The sequence below is a fragment of the Herpailurus yagouaroundi genome, unplaced genomic scaffold, assembly GCF_014898765.1.
Source record: "Herpailurus yagouaroundi ecotype Mexico unplaced genomic scaffold, PumYag 183, whole genome shotgun sequence".
Taxonomy (NCBI): Eukaryota; Metazoa; Chordata; class Mammalia; order Carnivora; family Felidae; genus Herpailurus; species Herpailurus yagouaroundi.
In genome coordinates, this window is record NW_024412414.1 from 17256457 (window position 1) to 17277574 (window position 21118).

Consider the following 21118-nt stretch of genomic DNA (forward strand, 5'->3'; position numbering starts at 1 on the left):
AGTGTGGTACATCTGTTATGGTTGAGGGGGTCAATATTGATACATAGCATTAGCTAAAGTCCACAGTAGTTTATGTTAGGGTTCCCTCTTGGTGTCTTACATTCTAAGTGCTCTGACAAATGTATAATGACATGTTTCCATGTTTGCAGTATCATCCAGAAAGGTTTCACTGCCCTAAGAATCCTCAGTGCTCCACCTGTTCCTGCCTTCCTCTGACTCACTGAACCCCTGGCAGCCACTGATCATCTTTACTGTCTCCATAATTTTGCCTTGTCCAGAATGTTATGTAGTTAGGGACTTACAGTATGTAGCTTTTTTCAAATTGACTTTTTCACCAAGGATTATGCATTTAAGATTCCTCTGTGTCTTTTCAAGGCTTGATGGCTCTTCTGATCACTGCATAAAATTCCATTGAATGGACGTACCACAGTTTGTCTCTCCATTCACCTATTGATGGGCATTATTGGTGCTTCCAAGTTTTGGCAGTTGTGACTAAAGCTGCTATAAACATTAGTGTACATGTTTTGTATGAACGTAAGTTTTCAACAAATTGGTAAATACCAAGGAGTGCGCTTGCTGACTCATATGGCAAGTTTTGTAAGAAATCTTTCAAAGTGGCTGTCCCCGTTTTGTACTTTTGAGCATTGCTGTTCGTGACAGGCATGCTGGCCTGCATTTTCCCCTTCTTGGTGTTGGCAAGACTGAGAGAAGACAGGCCTACATCTCCTCCCTTCCTGTCTGCATCCACCTCCCTTGCTGAGCCAAACCCACTTCCTCTGCTGAAAGGTAAAGAGAACAGAGGACCTTCTTTTTCATCCTACAAAGAGGGACACATTTCAGACAAGGTGTGATAGTGTAGCTGCTCTGGTCGCTTGAAATCCCCAAGCCATTCCCTTGGGCAGGAGGCAGATAGACTGGGCCTACCTCTCTGGAAGGTCAACCTGTGGCTTTGGGTTCAAAATTCTTGGCATGAGCACAGCCATGTGAGCTGAAGAAGACAGTTGCCGTTTTGATGTGTGGAGCTTTGAGGCCTCTGTTCATGAAACTCTCATGAAACTAGTGCCTTGAACAACCAACTCCTGCTCACTTTCCGCTCTTTCTAAAATGTAGGCAAGTCAGATAGCTGTTTGGTTCACATCATCTCAAAACTTAAAGTAATTGGAATGTTTTGGAAATAATAGAACTGTATGCAAGCTAGGAGTTTATTTCACTTTTCCTGTCTCTTATTAAGAAAGTCATGAAAAATTAGATGTGGCCTTTCAGAGTTACTTTAAAAACAAATTTGAGGGGCTCCTGGGTGGCTCAGTCGGTTAAGCGTCCAACTTCAGCTCAGGTCATGATCTCACGGTTCATGGGTTCAAGCCCCACATTGGGCTCTGTGCTGACAGATTCTGTGTCTGCTTCAGATTCGGTGTCTCCCTTTTTCTCTGCCCCTCCCTGGCTGTGCTCTGTCTCTCTCTGTCTCTCAAAAATGAATAAACGTTAAAAAAAAATGAAACTAAGTTAGGCTAACATCAAACTGTAAGTGTAGGAAAGAGAGGGAGTTTTTTTAAATCATGTTTTTGACATTATTTCCCAGAATTCAAAATTCCATGTTTGGTTACTTCTACACAATTGCATCTCCTTTCCTGGCCAGACCAACCCAACCAACAACAACCACCAAACTCTTAATCTTCCACCAGTAACTTGGAGCAAGTCATTTAATCATGGATTCATTTTTTAAGGCTCATGCTCTTTGGTGACCGCCTAGGAAAACTCAAGGAATCTCATTTGAACTGCCTCAATCTGTAAGGAGGAAAAAAAGCTTTAGTTCTGCTGGTAGGAGAGGGTTTATTTATGTGTCTCAATTTACCAGCCTAAGCACTGCAAATATAAACTCTCTGAAGGAAAATTTTGTCCTAATTACTTAACTGAATCCAGAAGCATCTGCTTTGATTTACGGTAAGTCCAGTTGGGTCTTAATCAGGCATTTTACAGCATGCTGAGGTAACTTAACAACTAGTACCTTTTCTGCTCCAACCAAGTATTTTTCAAAGGGTAGGGATAGGGTGAGGTCCAGAATAAACAATGTTAACAAATTCTCCAGATGATTCTTATAAAGACTGAAGTTTGAGAATCACTGCTCAAGGCAATACTTACTTCTTTTTAATTTTATTTTCCCTTTCAGCTTTACCTACGAATAACACATTCTGGAGAAGTTGTATTCCTGATATGTTTGATTGTCTCACTGGAAACATTTTTACTTTATAAGTTTCTTAAAATTTTACTTTCTAAATGAAATTATAGTAAAATTGGCTTTTTGTGTGGGTCTACACATCTGTGAGTTTTAACACATGTATTGATTCACGTAACTACCACACCACACTCAGGACACAAAACAGTTCCGTCACCCGAGAAAACTCCCTCATGATATCCTTTTGTAGGCACACCCTCCCCCCAACCCCTGTCCCTGGCAACAACTGATCTGCTCTCCATCACCAGCATTTTATCTTTTCCAGAAAGTTATATAAATGGAATCTTACAGTATATAGTATATAATCTTTCGAGACTGGCTTCTTTCACTCGGCATAATGTCTTTGAGATTCATCCAAGCTGTTGCTTATATCCATAGTCCATTTCCTTTTATTGCTGACCAGAATTCCATTGTATGAATGTAACCCAGTTTGTTTGTTTCCCCATTGGAGAGCATTTGGCTCTTTCCAGTTTTGGGCAATCATGAGTCAAGCTGCTATAAACATAAGTGTATAGGCTTTTGCATAAATATAAGTTTTCATGTATCTAGGGTAATACCTAGGAGGATCCAGGAGTCAACTAGTAGGCACATTTTTCACTTTATGAGAAACTACCTCCCTGTTTGCTCCAAGGGCTGTACCATATTGTAGTCCCCCACCAGCAATGTGTAAGAGTTCTAGTTGCACTTTGTCTTCGCCGGTACTTGACGTTGTCAGTTATCTTTTTTTTGTTTCAACCCTTTCTAATAGGTGGTTAGTAGCATTTCATCATGTTTTTTTTTTTTTGTTTTTTATTAAAAATTTTTTTAATGTTCATTTTTTTTGAAGAGAGAAAGCACATGAGCGGGAGAGGGTCAGAAAGAGGGAGACACAGGCTCATGATGTTTTTAATTTGCATTTCCCTAATGGCTAAGGATGTTGAACATCTTGTTATGTGCTTTTTTGTCATGCGTATTTCCTCTGTCTGTTCAAATCTTTTGCTCATTTAAAAACTGGATTGTTTGTTCTCTTACTGTTGAGTTTTGTGAGTTCTTAATATATTCTGGATACAAGTCTTTGGTATGTGGTATGTAAATATTTTCTCCTACTTTGTAGCTTGCCTTTTCATTATTTTAACAGTGTCTTTCCTGGAACAAATTATTAATTCTGATGAAGCCCAGTGTATTCTTTTTCTGTTATGAATCATAAAGATTTTCCCCTATGTTTTCTTCTAAAAGTTTGATAATTTTCTGTCTTAAGTTTAAATATATGATTTTGTGGGGCACCTGAGTGGCTCAGTTGGTTGACTGTCTGACCCTTGATTTCGGCTCACATCATGATCTCATGGTTATGGGATCAAGCCCTCCATCAGGCTACATACATGCTGAGTGTGGAACCTGTTTAAGATTCTCTCTCTCTCTCTCTCTCTCTCTCTCTCTCTCTCTCTCCCCCCCCTTTGATCCCCCTGTTCACATGCTTTCTCTTTCTTAAAACAGAATCATAGATATGTAATTTCATTTGAGTTAATTTTGGTATAAGACATGAGATTTATATTGGAATTCATTTTTTCACATATGAAGTCCAAATGTTTCAACACCATTTATTAAAAAAACAACCTTCTATTCAATTGCCTCTGCACTTTTAGCACAGACTCAATTGATAAATTTAGTGCAGGGAAACTTTCTAGAGTAATGGATATGGAAATATTTTTTATTGGGTGTGTATTATGTGTGTATATGACTTGGTCATTCTCTTCAGTTTGCACACTTCAGGTCTATGCATTTCATTGTATTTGAATTAAACTTCAATTAAAATGACATCAGTTGGCTGGCCATAGCCTCAGGTCTATTTTCAGAGTCTCTTCTGTCCCATTGATCTACATTTTTTTTGCCAATACTATCCTATCTTGATCCCAATTACTGAAGCTTTATAGAAAAGTTAAAATTGAAAAGTGTGATTTCTCCAACTCTGTTCTTCTTTTTCAAAATCATTTTGGCTATTTTTGTTCCTTTGCATTTTTATATCTGTTTAGGATCAACTTATATCTCTACAAAAAATCCTGTTGGGAATTTGATTGAGATTATGTTAAATGTATAAATAAATTTGGGGAGATTTGACATCTTTACTTGTTATTTGCCAGTCTATGAACATGGTATGTCTTTGCATTTATTGAGGTCCTCTTTGATTTCTTTCATCAACATTTTGTAGTTTTCAGCACACAGATCCTTTGCATGTTTTATTGGATTTATATTTAAGTATTTCCACTTTTGAGCTCTTTTATTCTATATTTCAATTTTTTTAATGTTTCTTTATTTTTGAGAGAGAGAGAGAGAGAGAGAGAAAGAGAGCATGAACAGGGGAGGGGCAGAGAGAGAGGGAGACACAGAATCTGAAGCAGGCTCCAAGCTCTGAGCTGTCAGCACAGAGCCCAATGTGGGGCTCGAACCCATGAACCATGAGATCATGACCTGAGCCGAAGTCAGATGCTTAACCTACTAAGCCATCTAGGCACCCCTGAGCTACTGTAAAAAGCATTTAGAAATATTTGATTTCCAATTCCTTTTTGCTGTTACATAGAAATATAATCCTTTTTTAACATTTAGGTAGTAAATTCATCTTGTCTTTATTTCTTCTTTTCCAAATTGGATGACTTTTATTTGTTTATTTTCCTTTTTTTTTTTGTTTTTTGTTTTTTATTTACTTGCACTGGATAGTTTAGTTGCACCATTCCAGTATGGTGTCAAATAGGAAGGGAAGTAGAGGAAGTCCGCCTTGTTCCCATTCTTCGGAGGAAAGTATTCAATCTTTTATCATTAAGTGTAATGTTTCCTGTAGATTTTTCTTTTTTTTTTAATGTTTATTTATTTTTGGGACAGAGAGAGACAGAGCATGAACGGGGGAGGGGTAGAGAGAGAGGGAGACACAGAATTGGAAGCAGGCTCCAGGCTCTGAGCCATCAGCCCAGAGCCTGACGTGGGGCTCGAACTCACGGACAGTGAGATCATGACCTGAGCTGAAGTCAGATGCTTAACCAACTGAGCCACCCAGGTGCCCCTCCTGTAGATTTTTCAATGATGTCCCTTATTGGGCTGACAAAAGTCCCTTCTTTTTGTAGTTTGCTGAGAGTTTTTAATTATGAATTAACATTGAATTTTGTGAAATGCTTGTACTGTATTAATTGGTATGATCTTGTACTTTTTCTTTTTTTGACAATGAATAATACATTGACTTTCAAATATTGAACTAACCTGACATAACTCAAGATAAAGCCCATTATGGTCTGAGAGCATACTTTGGATATAAGTATTCTGTTTTTATGATTGTATCTCTTTGTAGAGTAATTTTAATGATTGCTGTAGAGTTTACAATATATATAACTTTTCACTTTTAAGTATCTTAGCATTTCAGGTTGAATATAGAAACCTTACCAGTAGAGGGGCGCCTGGGTGGCGCAGTCGGTTAAGCGTCCGACTTCAGCCAGGTCACGATCTCGCGGTCCGGGAGTTCGAGCCCCGCGTCAGGCTCTGGGCTGATGGCTCAGAGCCTGGAGCCTGTTTCCGATTCTGTGTCTCCCTCTCTCTCTGCCCTTCCCCCGTTCATGCTCTGTCTCTCTCTGTCCCAAAAATAAATAAACGTTGAAAAAAAAATTTTTTTTAAATTATTAAAAAAAAGAAACCTTACCAGTAGATATGGTTTTTTTGTTATGATATTTTTTTGTTATTTACATACAGTGAAAACTCCATCAGACAGTGTTATAATTTTTGCTTTCAACTATCAACCACACTTTAAGAAACTCATGGGAGAAAAGTCCTGTTATGTTTACACAGAAATTTACTATTTCCATTTCTCTTTCCTCATTCTTGATGTTCCAGGTTTCCTTCAGATATAATTTGCCTCTGTCTGAAGAAACTACTTGGAAATTCCTTTAGAACAGGTCTGCTGGAAATGAATTCTCTTAGTTTTTTTTTTTTTTTTTCCACCTGAGAATGTCCTTATTTCACCTTGTTCCCAAGGCTGTTTCCAGTAGAATAGAATTCTGACTTGACATTTGTTTTCCTTCTGCACTTTAAGTATATTGTTATACTTCATTCCAGACTCTGGTTTCTCATGAGTATTCTGCAACCACTTCTATTCTTGTTCTCCTATAGGATAACTATCGGTAGTGTGTCCATTGTTCTCTGTTTGCTTTCAACATTTTTTCTTTTTCTTTAGTTTTCAGGAGTTTTATGATTATGTGTGTGTGGAGGGGGGATTTGTTTAGATTTATGTTATTTGAGGTTTTCTGAGCTTCTTGACTAAAGATTTCTGCCTTTTGCCACATTCAGGAAGTTTTCAGGTTGTTATTCTTCAGATATGTTTTCTTCATTCTTTCCCACTTCTCAGACATAATGATGGGAATGTTAGACCTTCTGGGATTGTCCACAGGTTCCTTAGGATCTGTTTATTTTTCTATCTTTTTTCTGTCTCTTGTTCAACTTATATACTGTCTCCTAATCTATCTTCATGTTCGCTGACTTCTCTGTCATTTCCATTCTGCTGATGAACTCAGCCAGTGAGTTTGTTTCGGTTATTGTATTTTCCAGTTCTAAGAATTTTTATTTGGTTGGTTCTTTATATCTTCTTTTCTCTTTCTGAGACTTTCTATTTTTCCATTTATTTCAGGAGTGCCCAGGATTCCTGATGGAATGTTGGAGCATTTCTTTAACAGCTGCTTTAAAGCCTTTTTTCAAATATTTCTAACCTCTGTGTTATCTCAGCATTGGCATCTTTTCCCGTGTGATTCGAAATTTCCCTGATTCTCTGGATTCAGAGTAATTTTGGTTTGTATCCTGGACATTTTAAATATTATGAGACTCTGAATCTTACTTAAATCCTATGAAGAGTGTTGATGTTTTTGTTTTAGCAGTTAATCAACCCAGTTGGGTTCGGTCCTCAATTTCCAACCAGTTTTTTGTGGGTTGTGGTTTCAAGGTCAATTCGGTTTTCAAATCCTTTTGCAGTGCTATTTAGATCTGTTCCAGATGTTCACCACCCAGGGCTCAGCCTGGGACTTGGGTATAGTCTGTTCCATAGCTCAGTTCCAAAGTCTCTGTATGTTGGTTAGGTCACAATCAGGAATGCATAGCTCAGAGGTTAGCCTAGGAGTCCATGAGCAACTTTCTCCTCTCTCTTGGCTGTCTCTGACCCTTTTCAGCTCCCTGAACACCTCTTTTTGCTGATTTGAACAGAAAACTGGGGTTTTATTTACCCCACTCTGGCATGCACAACCCCTAACTGTGCTCACATCTGGAGCCAAGTTTTAGGGTAAGAAAGCCACAGGAGTTTGCCTTATCTCTGGGGACCACAGGTCCTCCTGTTGGAGAAGAAGTTCCCTTCCTCAGAGTTTTAGGCTCCTGGAGGCCTCCAGTGCTGCCTCTGACAGCAGCACCATTAGTATGCCAAGACTGCTTGTGGGGTGAGGTACAGGAGAATAGAAAAAAGACAAGAAGGAATGAGAAAAAGAAAATAAGTCATTTCCTCCCCCCTTTCTAAGTATCAGGAAACCTCTTTCTCTGTCTTCAAGCCAGAATTAAAGGGCTTTTCCTTGAGCTCTCTGTGTTCACTCCCAGGTTTTAGACTGTGCTGAGTTCAGGCCAGTAGACACTAGAAAGAGAAAAAGAGTAAACTCCGGTTTGATGGTTCTTCAAATTCTGGTCTTCTTTTCCAGCCCACTTGCTACTACTTCCTTTTCAGAGTCCTCAAATGGCTGATTGATGCTATCTCTCTAGGTTGTATAGCTGCATTCAGTGAAAAAGTGTATTAACTATATTTCCTATTCTTTATGTTCTGGTATCTAGGGTCTTGCTAACTGGGGAGGGACTGCACCTCTCAGGATTAGCTAATTCTTAGAGATTTTCAACAGTTCACCTGGGAGCACACTTTTTATATACAAATTAAAGAGTCCAACCCCATACCCCCAACCACCTCCTTTACTGAAGTCTAACGCTTTGGGCTACCGGATCCACCTGCTGTAATCACCCCGGAGCCAGACACCAGACAACTCAGGACAGCCCCTATACCCTAGAGCCTCGTGAAATTTTTCAAACTAGCCAATTCCATACCTGCTTACCTTGACCCTCATGTTCCTTCCCACAGAAACTAGAGTAAATCTTCTTGCCCAGTTTTCCCTGCTGCCTCTGCCTCTGCCTCCTGACCATCCCAGGTGCTCCCCCATGTGGCCCCTCATGGAATGGTATGACCCTCCTCTTGGAAACTGTGAGTAAAAATCTCTCATGTCAATAACGGTCATCTCCTAATCTGTTGGCCTCACCATAACTGAATAATAATGAAACCTACATTTAAAAACAGAAGGACAGGTTAGAATGTGCTTATTTCATCTCACATGGAGCACTCTTTATTTGTATACATAATCAGCCACAACTTTTTTCAGTTATAAATCAGAGAAATTGGCTTTCCCAAAAGATGGGCTTTTTATGCCTTGAGTAACTGAAAAGTTCAGTTTATTTGTTTTTCCTTGTCTGTACTTTCTCATTTTTAAAATTTTATCTATCTATCTAAGTAATGTCTACACCCAACATGGGGCTTGAACTCACAACGCCGAGATCAAGAGTTGCATGTTCTTTCTGACTGAGCCAGCCAGGCGCCCCTGTCCGGGCACCCCTTCTCCTTTTTAAAACAACAAGTCCGTTTTAGTGTTACAGGGGGTCATGCTTCTCTGTGTAGTATCCCTTCCCCTTCCGACTGTGAATTTCCTTTAAGGAACCACTCCTGAGCTACTGCCAGCCTGCATGGTTTGGGTGTGAGTCACCATGGCATCATCCCCCACTGCACAGAGGTCACAGATCTAGTCTGCCCAGTGACATATTCCAATGTCCTGACCACAGCTGTCAGTTCAGAAATTAAAGCCAAGCCAAAGACTTTGCATGAAACTATTGAGAAAGAGCATCTCTGTTTCTGCTGGTGTTACTTAGTGAATGGAATGTAAATCTGAAGTTGCCTCTTCCCACTGTTTTTAAAGAGGTTACCAAATGGTAAAAAAACAACCAAGAAGAAAGCAGAGCTGTGTGTTAGTAAACAGATTTTTGGTAATATTGATATGGGTCCACCACTGCTGAAGACCTTCCTCTTCCCATGGCACTTTAGTTACACAAATTAGTGAATTCCTGTTTTGCTTGAGCCAGTCTGTGTTCGTTTTCTGTCACTTGCAGCCCAAATGTCCTGACTAATGTATAAATGAGCCCTTTGTCTATTATAGTTTGTTGTGGCCTGAATCTTGAGTTGATTATCTTTAATCAACAGCACATGGAAATTTTTATTGGAGTCATTTGTTGAAATCCACTGGAAGGAATTGTAACTTGCTGGGTGAATTTTATCTGTCCATACCCTCTTCTTGTTGTTTTTGTCAATGAGACTTGGTCTGTGTTGCTTAGAGTGCTGATGAGTTTGAGTTTTCCCCAGAAGCAGACCCTGGGTAGATTTGAAAGCCAATAGTTTATTTCAAAGGCAATCCCAAGAGTATCAGCAGGGGATTGAGGGAATAAAAGTGGAAAGAGAAGAATGCATTATTACAAAGGTTTCTGGGGCTCATCCCTGCCTGGGAATTCTAAAGAACATTGTAGAATAAGCTCTAAAAATACCAACTCAGAGTATATGGAACCAGAGGGTATTTATCCTCCAACTCATATCCATCATTGGCTGAGGTCTGTTTCCAGGGCTTTAATTCTCCCAGCATGCCTGGCCTGCCCTGCTCAGGAGCTGAGAGCAAGTCTTTTAGGTGGAGAGTTGTAGATACCTGTAATAGAATGTGGTAGGCATGTATGTGAGGGACCCAAGGTTCAGAGGGATGTGGGAGGCGCACAGCCAACCTCTGCCACCAGAACTATGAGTGTTCTTGTTTTCCATTTCTATGCTTCTAGCTTAGCCTCTGAAGGTGTATTGATTGCATGTGTATTGATTCATATGTAATGACTCTTCACAAACACAGTAGCTTTAAAACTTATCAGCTTCCTCCATGTTTGGGATGATGAAATTGAAGTCAAAAGTGTGGTGTTCTCTAGGCTATTTCAATCATTCATTCATTCATTTCTACAACAAATGCTTTGGGACGACAGAAATCAATAAGCAAAGTCTCTGTCCTTGCCAAGCTCGGAAACTGATGGCAGGCAGATAGAAATGTAATTACTGGTGGAATAAAATCATACTTGCTTTCACAGAGGTGAGTAAAAACTGCTATGAGAGCACACAAAGAAGGCTGTGGTTTTATCTTTAAAGATGAGGAAGGATACTTATTCTCCTTGTTATTGCTATGTAGCAAACCACCCCAAACTTGTGGCATAAAATAGCACCCATTTCTTTATGCTTATGCTTTGGTGGGTCAGTAATTTGAGAGGGAGTGTAGAGGAGTTAGTGTGTCTTCACATTATGGTGTCTGGAGCTTGGCTACAAAAGCTTGAAAGCTGGAGGCAACACAGTGGGTAGGGTGTGGAACCATCTGAAGGCTTCTGGCAGTTGATGTTGATGTTTGCAGAGACTACACAGAGGTTGCCAACTGGTACATCTACACTTGGCCTCTCCATGGGGCTCCGTGGCATCCTTATAGCATGGTGGCAAATCGAAAAGCAAGTGCCCCAAGACAACCTGTCAGAAGCTGCATTGCCTTTTAGGGCCAACCTTCAGAAGTCATGTAGTGTCACCTCCACTGTGATCACAAGCCTTCCCAAACCCACTAGAAGAGATCTTAGACCCATCTCTCAGTGGGTGGAGTCTCAGTCATATTACACAACAAGCAGCATTTGGGAAGGGAAAGATTGGTGCATCCACTTTGGGTAAACACTGTCTACCACAGTATTGAAGGGATGAAATCATTTTGTCCATCTGCTATTTAGTAATATATTTTCTGGGCCACATTATTTTCTGAGAAGTACCATTTGAAATTATTTACATTGCCTAAATCAGATTGTCTCATAAAGATAGGAAGAGAGGGATTTATTATTTAATGCATTTGTCACTGCTCCATTGCCCGCACGGACGTCCTCCCTCGTCCATATTTTGAGAACCAATGCCATAGAGCCTGGACACAGTGGTGAAGAGGGCACCAAAATTAAGAGACCGGACTCTTTTTAGAGGTCAGGCAAGGGCAAAGACTGTAAATATTCTTATCTTATCTGAGTACTAAGTTGTTTATGGACATACAAACCCATATGCCTGCTAAGTTCATTTCTTTTTTTTTTTTTTTTTTTTTTTGGTCTTTTCATAGTGTTATTTAAATTCTAATTAGTTAACATAGAGTACAATATTGGTTTCAGGAGTAGAATTCAGTAATTCACCACTTATATACAACATCTAGTGCTCATCATAACAAACACCCTCCTTAATAACCATCATCCATTTAGTCCATCCCCTGTCCACCTCCTTCCATCACCCCTCAGTTTGTTCTACATTGTTAAGAGTCTCTAATGGTTTGGGGTGCCTGGGTGGCTCAGTCAGTTAAACACCTGACTTCAGCTCAGGTCATGATCTCATGGTTTGTGAGTTCGAGCCCCGCTTTGGGCTCTGTGCTGACAGGTCACAGACACGAGCCTGCTTCAGATTCTGTGTCTCCCTCTCTCTCTCTGCCCTTCCCCTTCTCGTGCTCGCTTGCTCTCTCTCTCTCTCTCTCCCTCCCTCCCTCCCTTCCTCCCTCTCTCAAGAATAAATAAACATTAAAAAATTTTTAGCTCCCTCTAGCTGCCATCTTTGTGTCCCAGCGTGTGTGTGCCTAATCTCAGCTGGTCCACCCAAGATTCCCTGAGCACCAACCCTAGTCCCCCATGCACGGTCCCATTTCCACTCCAAGCAGGTGAAAGAAACTATCACGACCCAGGAGAAACTCGCCAAACTTGCAAGCACAAGTGCACGCTGGTGGGAAAGGAACTGCTCACGGAAAGAAGAAAGTGGTTCATAAAACAGCTACAGCAGATGATAAAAAAACTTTATTTCTCCTTAAAGAAGTTAGGGGTAAACAATATCTCTGGTGTTGAAGAAGCAAATGTGTTCACAAACCAAGGAACAGTGACCCACTTTAACAACCGTAAAGTTCAGGCATCCCAGGCAGCGAACAGGCCGTGCTGAGACAAAGCAGCTGACAGAAATGCTACCCGGTATCTTAAACCTCCTTGGTGCAGGTGGTCTGACTAGTTTAAGAAGACTGGCCGAAGCTCTGCCCAATCTGTGGATGGAAAGGCACCACTAGCTACCAGAGAGGACGATGATGATGAAGTTCCAGATCTTGTGGAGAATTTTGATGAAGCTTCCAAGAATGAAGCCAACTGAATTGAGTCAACTTCTGAAGAAGATATAACTTGAAGAAGTTACAGGGAGCTGGTATTTTATATTATGACTGCTTTTTAAAAATTTTCTTCATGGGTCTGATAAAATCTAGATTTCTGATATTTTTAAGCCCATGCCCCTTGGACACTGCAGCTCTTTTCAGTTTTTGCTTATACACAATTCATTCTTTGCAGCTAATTAAGCTGAAGAAGGCTGGGAATAAAGTTTGAAACAAGGTTAATAAAGTTCTTTGCCTAGTTAAAAAAAATTTTTTTAAGAGTCTCTTATGGTTTGTTTCCTTCTCTCTTCTTTCTTCCCCCACCATATGTTCATCTATTTTGTTTCTTAAATTCCACATATGAGTGAAATCATATGATACGTCTTTCACTGTTTTCGCTTAGCATAATACACTCTAGCTCCCTCCACCTCACTGCAAATGACAAGATTTAATTCTTTTTTGATAGCTGAGTAATATTCCATTGTGATTATATATACCACATCTTCTTTATCTCTTCATCAGTTGGTGGACATTTAGGCTCTTTCCATAATTGACTATTGTTGATAGTGCTGCTATAAACATCAGGGTGCATGTACCCCTTCAAATCTGTATTTTTGTGTCCTTTTGGGTAAATACCTAGTAGTGCAATTGCTAGATCATAGGGTAGTTCTATTTTTTTAACCTTTTGAGGAAACACCATAGTGTTCTCCAGAGTGGCTGCACCAGTTTGCATTCCCACCAACAGGGCAAGAGGGCTCCTGTAGTTTGTAGTTTTGATCTGCATTTCTCTGATGATGAGTGATGTTTAGCATTTTTTCAGGTATCTGTTAGCTGTCTGGATGTCTTCTTTGGAAAACTGGCTATTCATGTCTTCAGCCCATTTCCTAACTGGATTATTTGTTTTTTTAGTGTTGAGTTTAATATTTTATAGATTTTGGATACTAACCCTTTAGTATCTGATATATCATTTGCAAATATCTTCTCCCATTCTTTCAGTTGCCTTTTAGTTTTATTGATTGTTCACTTTGCAGAAGCTTTTTATCTTCATGAAGTCCCAATAGTTCATTTTTGCTTTTGTTACCCTTGCCTCTGGCCTGGTGACATGTCTAGCAAGAAGTTGCTCTGGCTGAGGTCCAAGAGGCTGCTACTTGTGTTCTCCTCTAGGATTTTGATGGTTTCCTGTCTCAAATTTAGGTCTTTCATCCATTTTGAGTTTATTTTTGTGTATGGTGTAAGAAAGTGATCCAGTTTCTTTCTTCTGCATGTTGCTGTCCAGTTTTCCCAGTACCATTTGCTGAAAAGACTGCCTTTTTTCTATTGGATATTCTTTCCTGCTTTGTTGAGGATTAGTTGGCCATATAATTGTGGGTCCATTTCCAGGTCTGCTGTGTTCCATTGATCTATATGTCTGTTTTTGTGCCAGTACCATACTGTCTTGATGTCTATAGCTTTGTAATATAGTTTGAAGTCCAGAATCATGATGCCTCCAGCTTTTCTTTTCCTTTTCGGGATCTTTTGTGGTTCCATATAGATTTTAGGATTATTCCTTCTACCTCTGTGAAAAATACTGGTGGTATTTTGATAGGGATTGCATTAAATATGTAGATTGCTTTGGGTAGTATAGACATTTTAACAATGTTTGTTCTTCCAATCCATGAGCATGGAATGTTTTCCATTTCTTTGTGTCCTGTTCAGTTTCCTTCATAAATGTTCTACAGTTTCTTTTAATAAGTTTATTTATTTATTTTGAGAGAGACAGAGACAGCATGAGTGGGAGGGTGTCAGAGAGAGAGGAAACAGAGAATACCAAGCAGTCTCCATGCTGTCAGCACAGAGCCCAACCCCGGGCTTGAACTCACAAACCCGTGAGATCATGACCTGAGCTGAAACTGAGAATTGGACGCTTAACCAACTGAGCTACCCAGGTGCCCCAAGTATTCTCTAGTTTTCAGAGTACACATCTTTTACCTCTTTGGTTAGGTTTATTCCTAAGTATCTTATGGTTTGGGATGCAATTGAAAATGTGATCAATTCCTTGATTTCTTTTTTTGCTGCTTCATTATTGGTGTATACAAATTGAACAGATTACTTGATTTTATATCCCAGGACTTTGGTGAAACCATGTAGTAGTTCTAGCTATTTTTTGATTGAGTCTTTTGGGTTTTCTACATAGAATATCATGTCATCTGAAAATAGTGAAAGTGGACTTCTCCCTTGCTGATTTGGATGTCTTTTATTTCTTTCTTTTTTCTTTTTTTTTTTTTTTTTTTTTTTTTGTCTGATTGCTAAGGCTGAGACTGTGAGTACTATGTTAAATAGTAGTGGTGAGAGTGGACCTCACTGTCTTGTTCCTGTTTTGTTCCTACTGTCTTGTTCCTGACAGTAGAGGAAAAGCTCTGAGTTTTTCCCCATTGAGGATGATATTAGCTGTGGGTCTTTTGTATACAGCTTTTATGATGTTGAGGTATGTTCTGTCTATCCTCATTTTGTTGAGGGTTTTTATCAAGAATGAACACTGTATTTTGTCCAATTCTTTTTCTGCATCTACTGAGAGGATCATATGGGTCTTATTTTTTATTTTTTTAATGTGGTGTATAAGGTTGATTGATTTGCAAATATCGAACCACCCTTGCAGCCCAGGAATAAATCCCACTTGATCGTGATGAATAATTCTTTTAATGTACTGTTAGATTCCATTTGCTAGTATCTTGTTGAGAATTTTTGCATCCATGTTCATCAGGCATATTGGCCTGTAATTCTCCTTTTTAGTGGGGTTTTTGTCTGGTTTTGGAATCAAGGTAATGCTAGCCTCATAAGGAGTTTGGAAGTTTTCTTTCCCTTTCTATTCTTTGGAACAATTTGAGAAGACTAGGTATTAACTCTTCCTCTTGGGAGGGGCACATAGGTGGCTCAGTCAGTTAAGCATCCGACTCTTGATTTTGGCTCAGGTCATGATCTCATAGTTTGTGAGATTGAGTGCAGAGCCTGCTTGGGATTCTCTCTCCTCTCTTTCTCTCCTTCCTCAGCTTGTGTTCTCTCCCCCCCCCCCCCCGTCTCTTCCTCTCTCCCTCTCTCCCTCCCCCCCCCCTCTCCCCCCCCCCCCCCCCCCCCCCCCCTCTCTTTTAAACTTAAACTTAAAAAAAAAAACTAAGAATTCGTCTGGGAAGCCATCTGGCTCTGGACTTCTGTTTGTTGGAAGATTTTTGGTTACTGATTCAGTTTCTTTACTGGTTATGGGTCTGTTCAAATTTTTTACTTCTTCCTGTTTCAGTTTTGGTAGTTTGTATCTTTCTAGGAATTTGTCCATGTCTTCCAGATTGCCCAGTTTCTTGGCATAAAATTCTTCATAATATTCTCTTATGATTTCTGTGGTGTTGGTTGTGATCTCTCCTCTTTCGTTTGTGATTTTATTTGGGTCCCTTCTCCTTTCTTTTTTGTAAGTCTCACTCGGGGGGGGGGTATCAATATTATTAATTCTTTCAAAGAACCAAGTTTTAGTTTTGTTGATTTGTTCTACTGGGTTTTTTGTTGTTGTTGTTGTTGTTGTTGTTGTTTCTATATTGTTTATTTCTGCTGTAAACTTTATTATATCTGTTCTTCTGCTGGGTTTAGGCTTTATTTGCTGTTCCTTTTCTAGTTCCTTTGCAGGTGTAAAGTTAGGTTGTGTATTTGACACTTTTCTTGCTTCCTGAGGTAGACCTATATTGAAATATACTTTCCTTTTATGACTGCCTTTGTTGCATCTCAAAGGTTTGGGCTATCATGTTTTCATTTTCATTTGCTTTCATGTACTTTTAATTTCTTCTTTAATTTCCTGGTTAACCCATTCATTCTTTAGTAGGATATTCTTCAATCTCCATGTATTTGTGGTCTTTGCAAGTTTTTTCTTTTAGTTGACTTGAAGTTGCATAGCGTTGTGGTCTGAAAACATGCGTGGAATGATCTTGATCTCTTTGTACTGTTGAGGGCTGATTTGTGATGCAGTATGTGATCTATTCTGAAAATGTCCCATGTGCACTCAAAAAAAGTGTGTATTCTGCTGCTTTAGGGTGAAATGTTCTAAATATATCTGTTAAGTCTATCTGGTCCATTGTTTCATTCAAACCCATTGTTTCCTTGTTGATTTTCTGCTTATATGATCTGTCCATTGCTGTAAGTGGGGTGTTAAAGTCTTCTATTATTGTATTATCATCAATGAGTTTATGTTTTTTATTAATTGATTTGTATATTTGGGTGTTGCAAGTCAGGGGCATAAATATTTACAATTGTTAGGATCTTCTTCATTGATAGACCCCTTAATTATGATGTAATGCCCTCCTTCATCTCTTGTTATAGCCTTTGTTTTATAATCTAGTTTGTTTGATATAAGTATGGCTACTCTGGATTTCTTTTGGCATCTATTAGCATGATAAATGGTTCTCCATCCCCTCATTTTCAATCAGCAAGTGTCTCTAGACACTTTAAACACTTAAATGAGTGTCTTGTGGGCAACATATTGATGGGTCTTGGTTTTTAATTCCTTCCGATACCCTGTGTCTTTTGATTAGAGCATTTAGTCCATTTACATTTAGAGTGATTATGGAAAAATATGAATTTAGTGCTATTGTGTCACCTGTAAAGTTGGTGTTTCTGGTGATGTTCTCTGTTCCTTTCTAGTCTTTTTTCCCCACTCAAAGTGTCCCCTTCAGGGACGCCTAGGTGGCTTAGTTGGTTGGGCGTCCCAGTTCAGCTCAGGTCATGATCTCATGATTTGTGGGTTTGAGTCCTGCATTGGGCTCTGTGCTGGAGGCTTGGAGCCTGGGGCCTGCTTCGGATTCTGTGTCTCTGCTCCTCCCCCACTCACACTCTTTATTTCTCTGTCTCTCAAAAAATAAGTAAACTTAAAATGTTAATAAAGAATCCCCTTTAATATTTCTTGCAGGGCTCTTTTAGTGGTCATGAACTCCTTTAGTTTTTCTTTGTTTGGGAAACTCTTTATCTCTCCTTCTATATTGTATGATAGCCTTGCTGGATAAAGTAGTTTTGGCTGCATATTTTTCCCATTCAGCACATTGGATATATCTTGCCATTCACTTCTGGCCTGCCAAGTTTTTGTGGATAGATCTGCTGTGAACCTTATTGGTCTTCCCTTGGAGGGTAAGGACTTTTTCCCTTGCTGATTTCCAGATTCTTTGCTTGTCTGTGTATTTTGTGAATTTGACTATGATATGTCTTGATGATGACTGGCTTTTGCTGAATTTAATGGGAGTTCTCTGTGCTTCTTGGATTTCAGTGTGTGTCCTTCCCCAGATTAGGGAAGTTTTCAGCTATAATTTGCTCAAATAATCCTTCTGTACCTTTTCTTTCTCTTCATCTTCTGGGACTCCTATGATATGGAAGTTAGCATGTTTTAAGAAGTCACTGAATTGCCTAACTGCCTTCTTGATCCAATACCTTTCTTTTCCTCTTCTTTATAGCTTCATTATTTTCTATGATTTTATCTTCTATAACACTAATTCATTCTTCTCCTTTGTCCATCCTTGCTCTTATGGCATTCATTTGGGTTTGCATCTTGGTTATAGAATTTTCAATTCCTGCCTGACTAGATTTTAGCTCTTTTGTCTCTGCAATAAGGGATTCTCTAGTATCTTCTATGATATTTTCAAACCCAGCTAGTATACTTATAATTGTTGTTATAAATTCTAATTCAGGCATTTTATTTATATCCATATTGATTAAATCCCTGGCTGTTACTTCTATTTCCTGTTCTTTCTTTTGAGGTGAATTTCTTCATCTTGTCATTTTTGTCCAGGAAAAAGAAAAACAAAAGTGAGATCCTAGGTTGTTTTGGTCTGCTTGTTAAAAGCAGCTAGATCCAAAATATTAAAATATATATATATATATAATATATATATAAAATATATATATTTTTTTAACAAAAAAATAATTTAAAAAAATAAAGGAAAGGATAGCTAAATCCTATTTCCCCTAGAGCTGAAGCTTTACAGCACTTTATGATTAGTAGATGTGGTACAGGCAAGGAATTTATGCTGGTCTTCTGGGGAAAGTGCCTGTTGTGCTGATTCTCAGGTCCACTTGCCCTAGTAGAGATGCACCTACAGGGCACAGGGAGGGGGTAGAGAGCAGGGTTTGGTGTGACTCCTGTCTCTAGTTGGTGGCATTGTTTAGCTCTCTGAGGTTGGTCATTGCTAACTGGTGGGAGGCAAACTGGCAGCACCCTGCTCTCTTGCCTCCAGAGCAGAGAGCTCACACCTGCCTCTCTTCAGGAAGCCTTCACAGGAGAGCATTCACCTGCCTTGCATCTCCGGCTTCTGCCAGATTCCCCCCTTCACCTTCTCTGTGTCCGAGCTGTCCACCTACCAGGTTGCATAGTACTCCTGTGTTTTATCTCAGGTGCACAGCTGGGTTTATAAACTCCAAATTTTAGGGACTCCCTTGGCATGACCCACACTGGTCTTCCAGGGGAGCGTCTCACCACACTTTTGCTGTTTGCCATCTTGTCCCAGGAAAGCCATCTCATGAGCACACAGCAATTTGGAGTTTATGGCAAAGCAGATCATAAAGCTGGCACCAAGGCTCAGTGCCTTCAGCCAGCATCCCCACTCTTATGCCTGGGAACAGTGCACCTGTTTGCGCCACCTGTTCTTCTGTCAGGGGAAAGGCCTTGCCACCACTCCCAACTGCACTCCACCCCAGGTTTATCCAGGTAATACGAAGGGGATCCTCAAACCATCCTGTCTGCTCCTGGGTCTCCGCCCTCCTTGCCCCAAGGAGCACTGTTAAACCAGATATGACCCTGGTGGTAGCGGACTTCTAAAACTTCAGATTTTGCACTGCACTGATTATAATACCTTGCAGTAGTCTCCACAATCAGGGCTCCCTCCCCTCTGCAGCACCCAAAGTTCTCTCTCCCCCAAATTAACTCTTCACAGCTCCTACCTTCCACAAGCTGGTTATTTTTCTACTTATAGACATGCAGTTTTGTTCTTTCAGTCCTCAGATCGATTTCTTGGGTATTCAGAATGATTGGATATTTATCTAGCTGTGTTTGAGGGAGGAGGCAAGCTTAGGGTTGCCCCTACTCCTCGGCCATCTTAACTCCTCCCCCTCAACTAACCCATTTCTTTTGTAGTAGAATCTAATTCTCAAAAATGTTAAAAAATCTTAAATTTATTTAGTGTGTGAGATGATTACCCCCCAGAATAAGATTCTAATTTATGCTCCTTTTTGAATGATTGTGCTGAGTGTCTGTGCTGAAATGATCTCTTTTGTCCATTACTTGGACTTTTTTTCAAAGCTGTAATTTAATACTTTTCATTTTTTAAAATCATATTTAAAACATCTTCACAATAGACAATTTGTAATTAAGGTAGACAATACACAGAGACATTTCGACTCTTAGCTGAATGAAGTAGCTAGGAGGCAGTCTTGTACTACAGTCTGATAATTTGTGGATTGAATCCCAAATGTGCTACCTACTGTTCTATGATCTGGGGCAAGTTATTCAACTTCTTGGAGTCTTGGTTTCTTAATCTGTAAAATGGGGGTCATGATACCTACTTTTTAGTATTGCATCACAGATGAAATAAGACAATTAAAGAGCCTAGTACCTAGGAGATAATAAATTGAATATTGGAGGATTCTAAGAGAAACACAGCCACTATATGCTCCCTTGGTTCTCTCTGGAGTTAGAGAGCAGATCAGTAACCATATAATCAACCTTCATATTTTCCCCTCATTTCCTGCCTGCAAGGGCTGAGACAAATGCATAAAACGAGCTGAGGCTGAAGGCCTTCATGTTACTTACGTGTGGCTGTGTGTGCGTAGGTGTGGGTGTGGCTGCCACAACTGTGGCTGGGAAGAACATTTCCTTTATCAACCATTTCCTCTCCCCTCACCTTGTCTCCTCTCTGTTTCCATTTCATAAGACTACAAGCTTCACAGACATTTCTTGATTATTTCTCAGTGACACGTATTCACTGAAGAGGAGGCAGAGCCTCATGGGGGAAATGCAGCTCAAGTCTAAAGCACTGACTTGGCGAGGACCTCCAGCTCTCTGAGCAGCCTCCCTCCCCTTTCCCCACAGTTTAATTTAGAGCCAGCCTGTGGTGTCACTCCCTGGCCCCCATGGAGCTGTCAGGAAGGGCAGAGCCAGAATCTGCCCTGCCTGTAATTAAAGGTCTGGTCTTCCACCCCCTCCCCAACCATGTTGCGTTGAGACACCAGGTTCACTTAACACCCCTGGAAATGGCAAGAAAATCAATGTCTTGCTTGATATTCTTCTTGCTTGCTTTTCTTTCCTTTTATTTTTAAGTTAGAAAGTCAGGAAGTCACCCTGAAATCACTGAAAATGTCAACCAGAGAGCTGCCCATTTCATTTGGCCCCTGTGTGGGTTTTTTTTCCTCTTAATTATTATATCGATGACATTCCACCTTTCAAATTAAATCCCTTTCCTCATTATCTGGGGTTGCCATTATTACTGTGTGAGTTGAAATGGATTTCATGACAACTCTGAAAAACCAGGGTTGGCTAAATTTAGCTTTAATTAGGCATCATCGTAGCCCCATGATTATTTCCTCATTTCATTTGGATTCTAACCGG

The 21118-nt window shown here is 39.8% G+C and overlaps 1 pseudogene; it reads left to right on the forward strand.

Annotated features, from left to right (window-relative positions):
- The window catches only part of LOC121041378 (transcription factor BTF3-like), a 71837-nt pseudogene extending 59071 nt beyond the window's left edge, over window positions 1–12766 (forward strand).
- Window positions 12767–21118: the final 8352 nt, after the last annotated feature.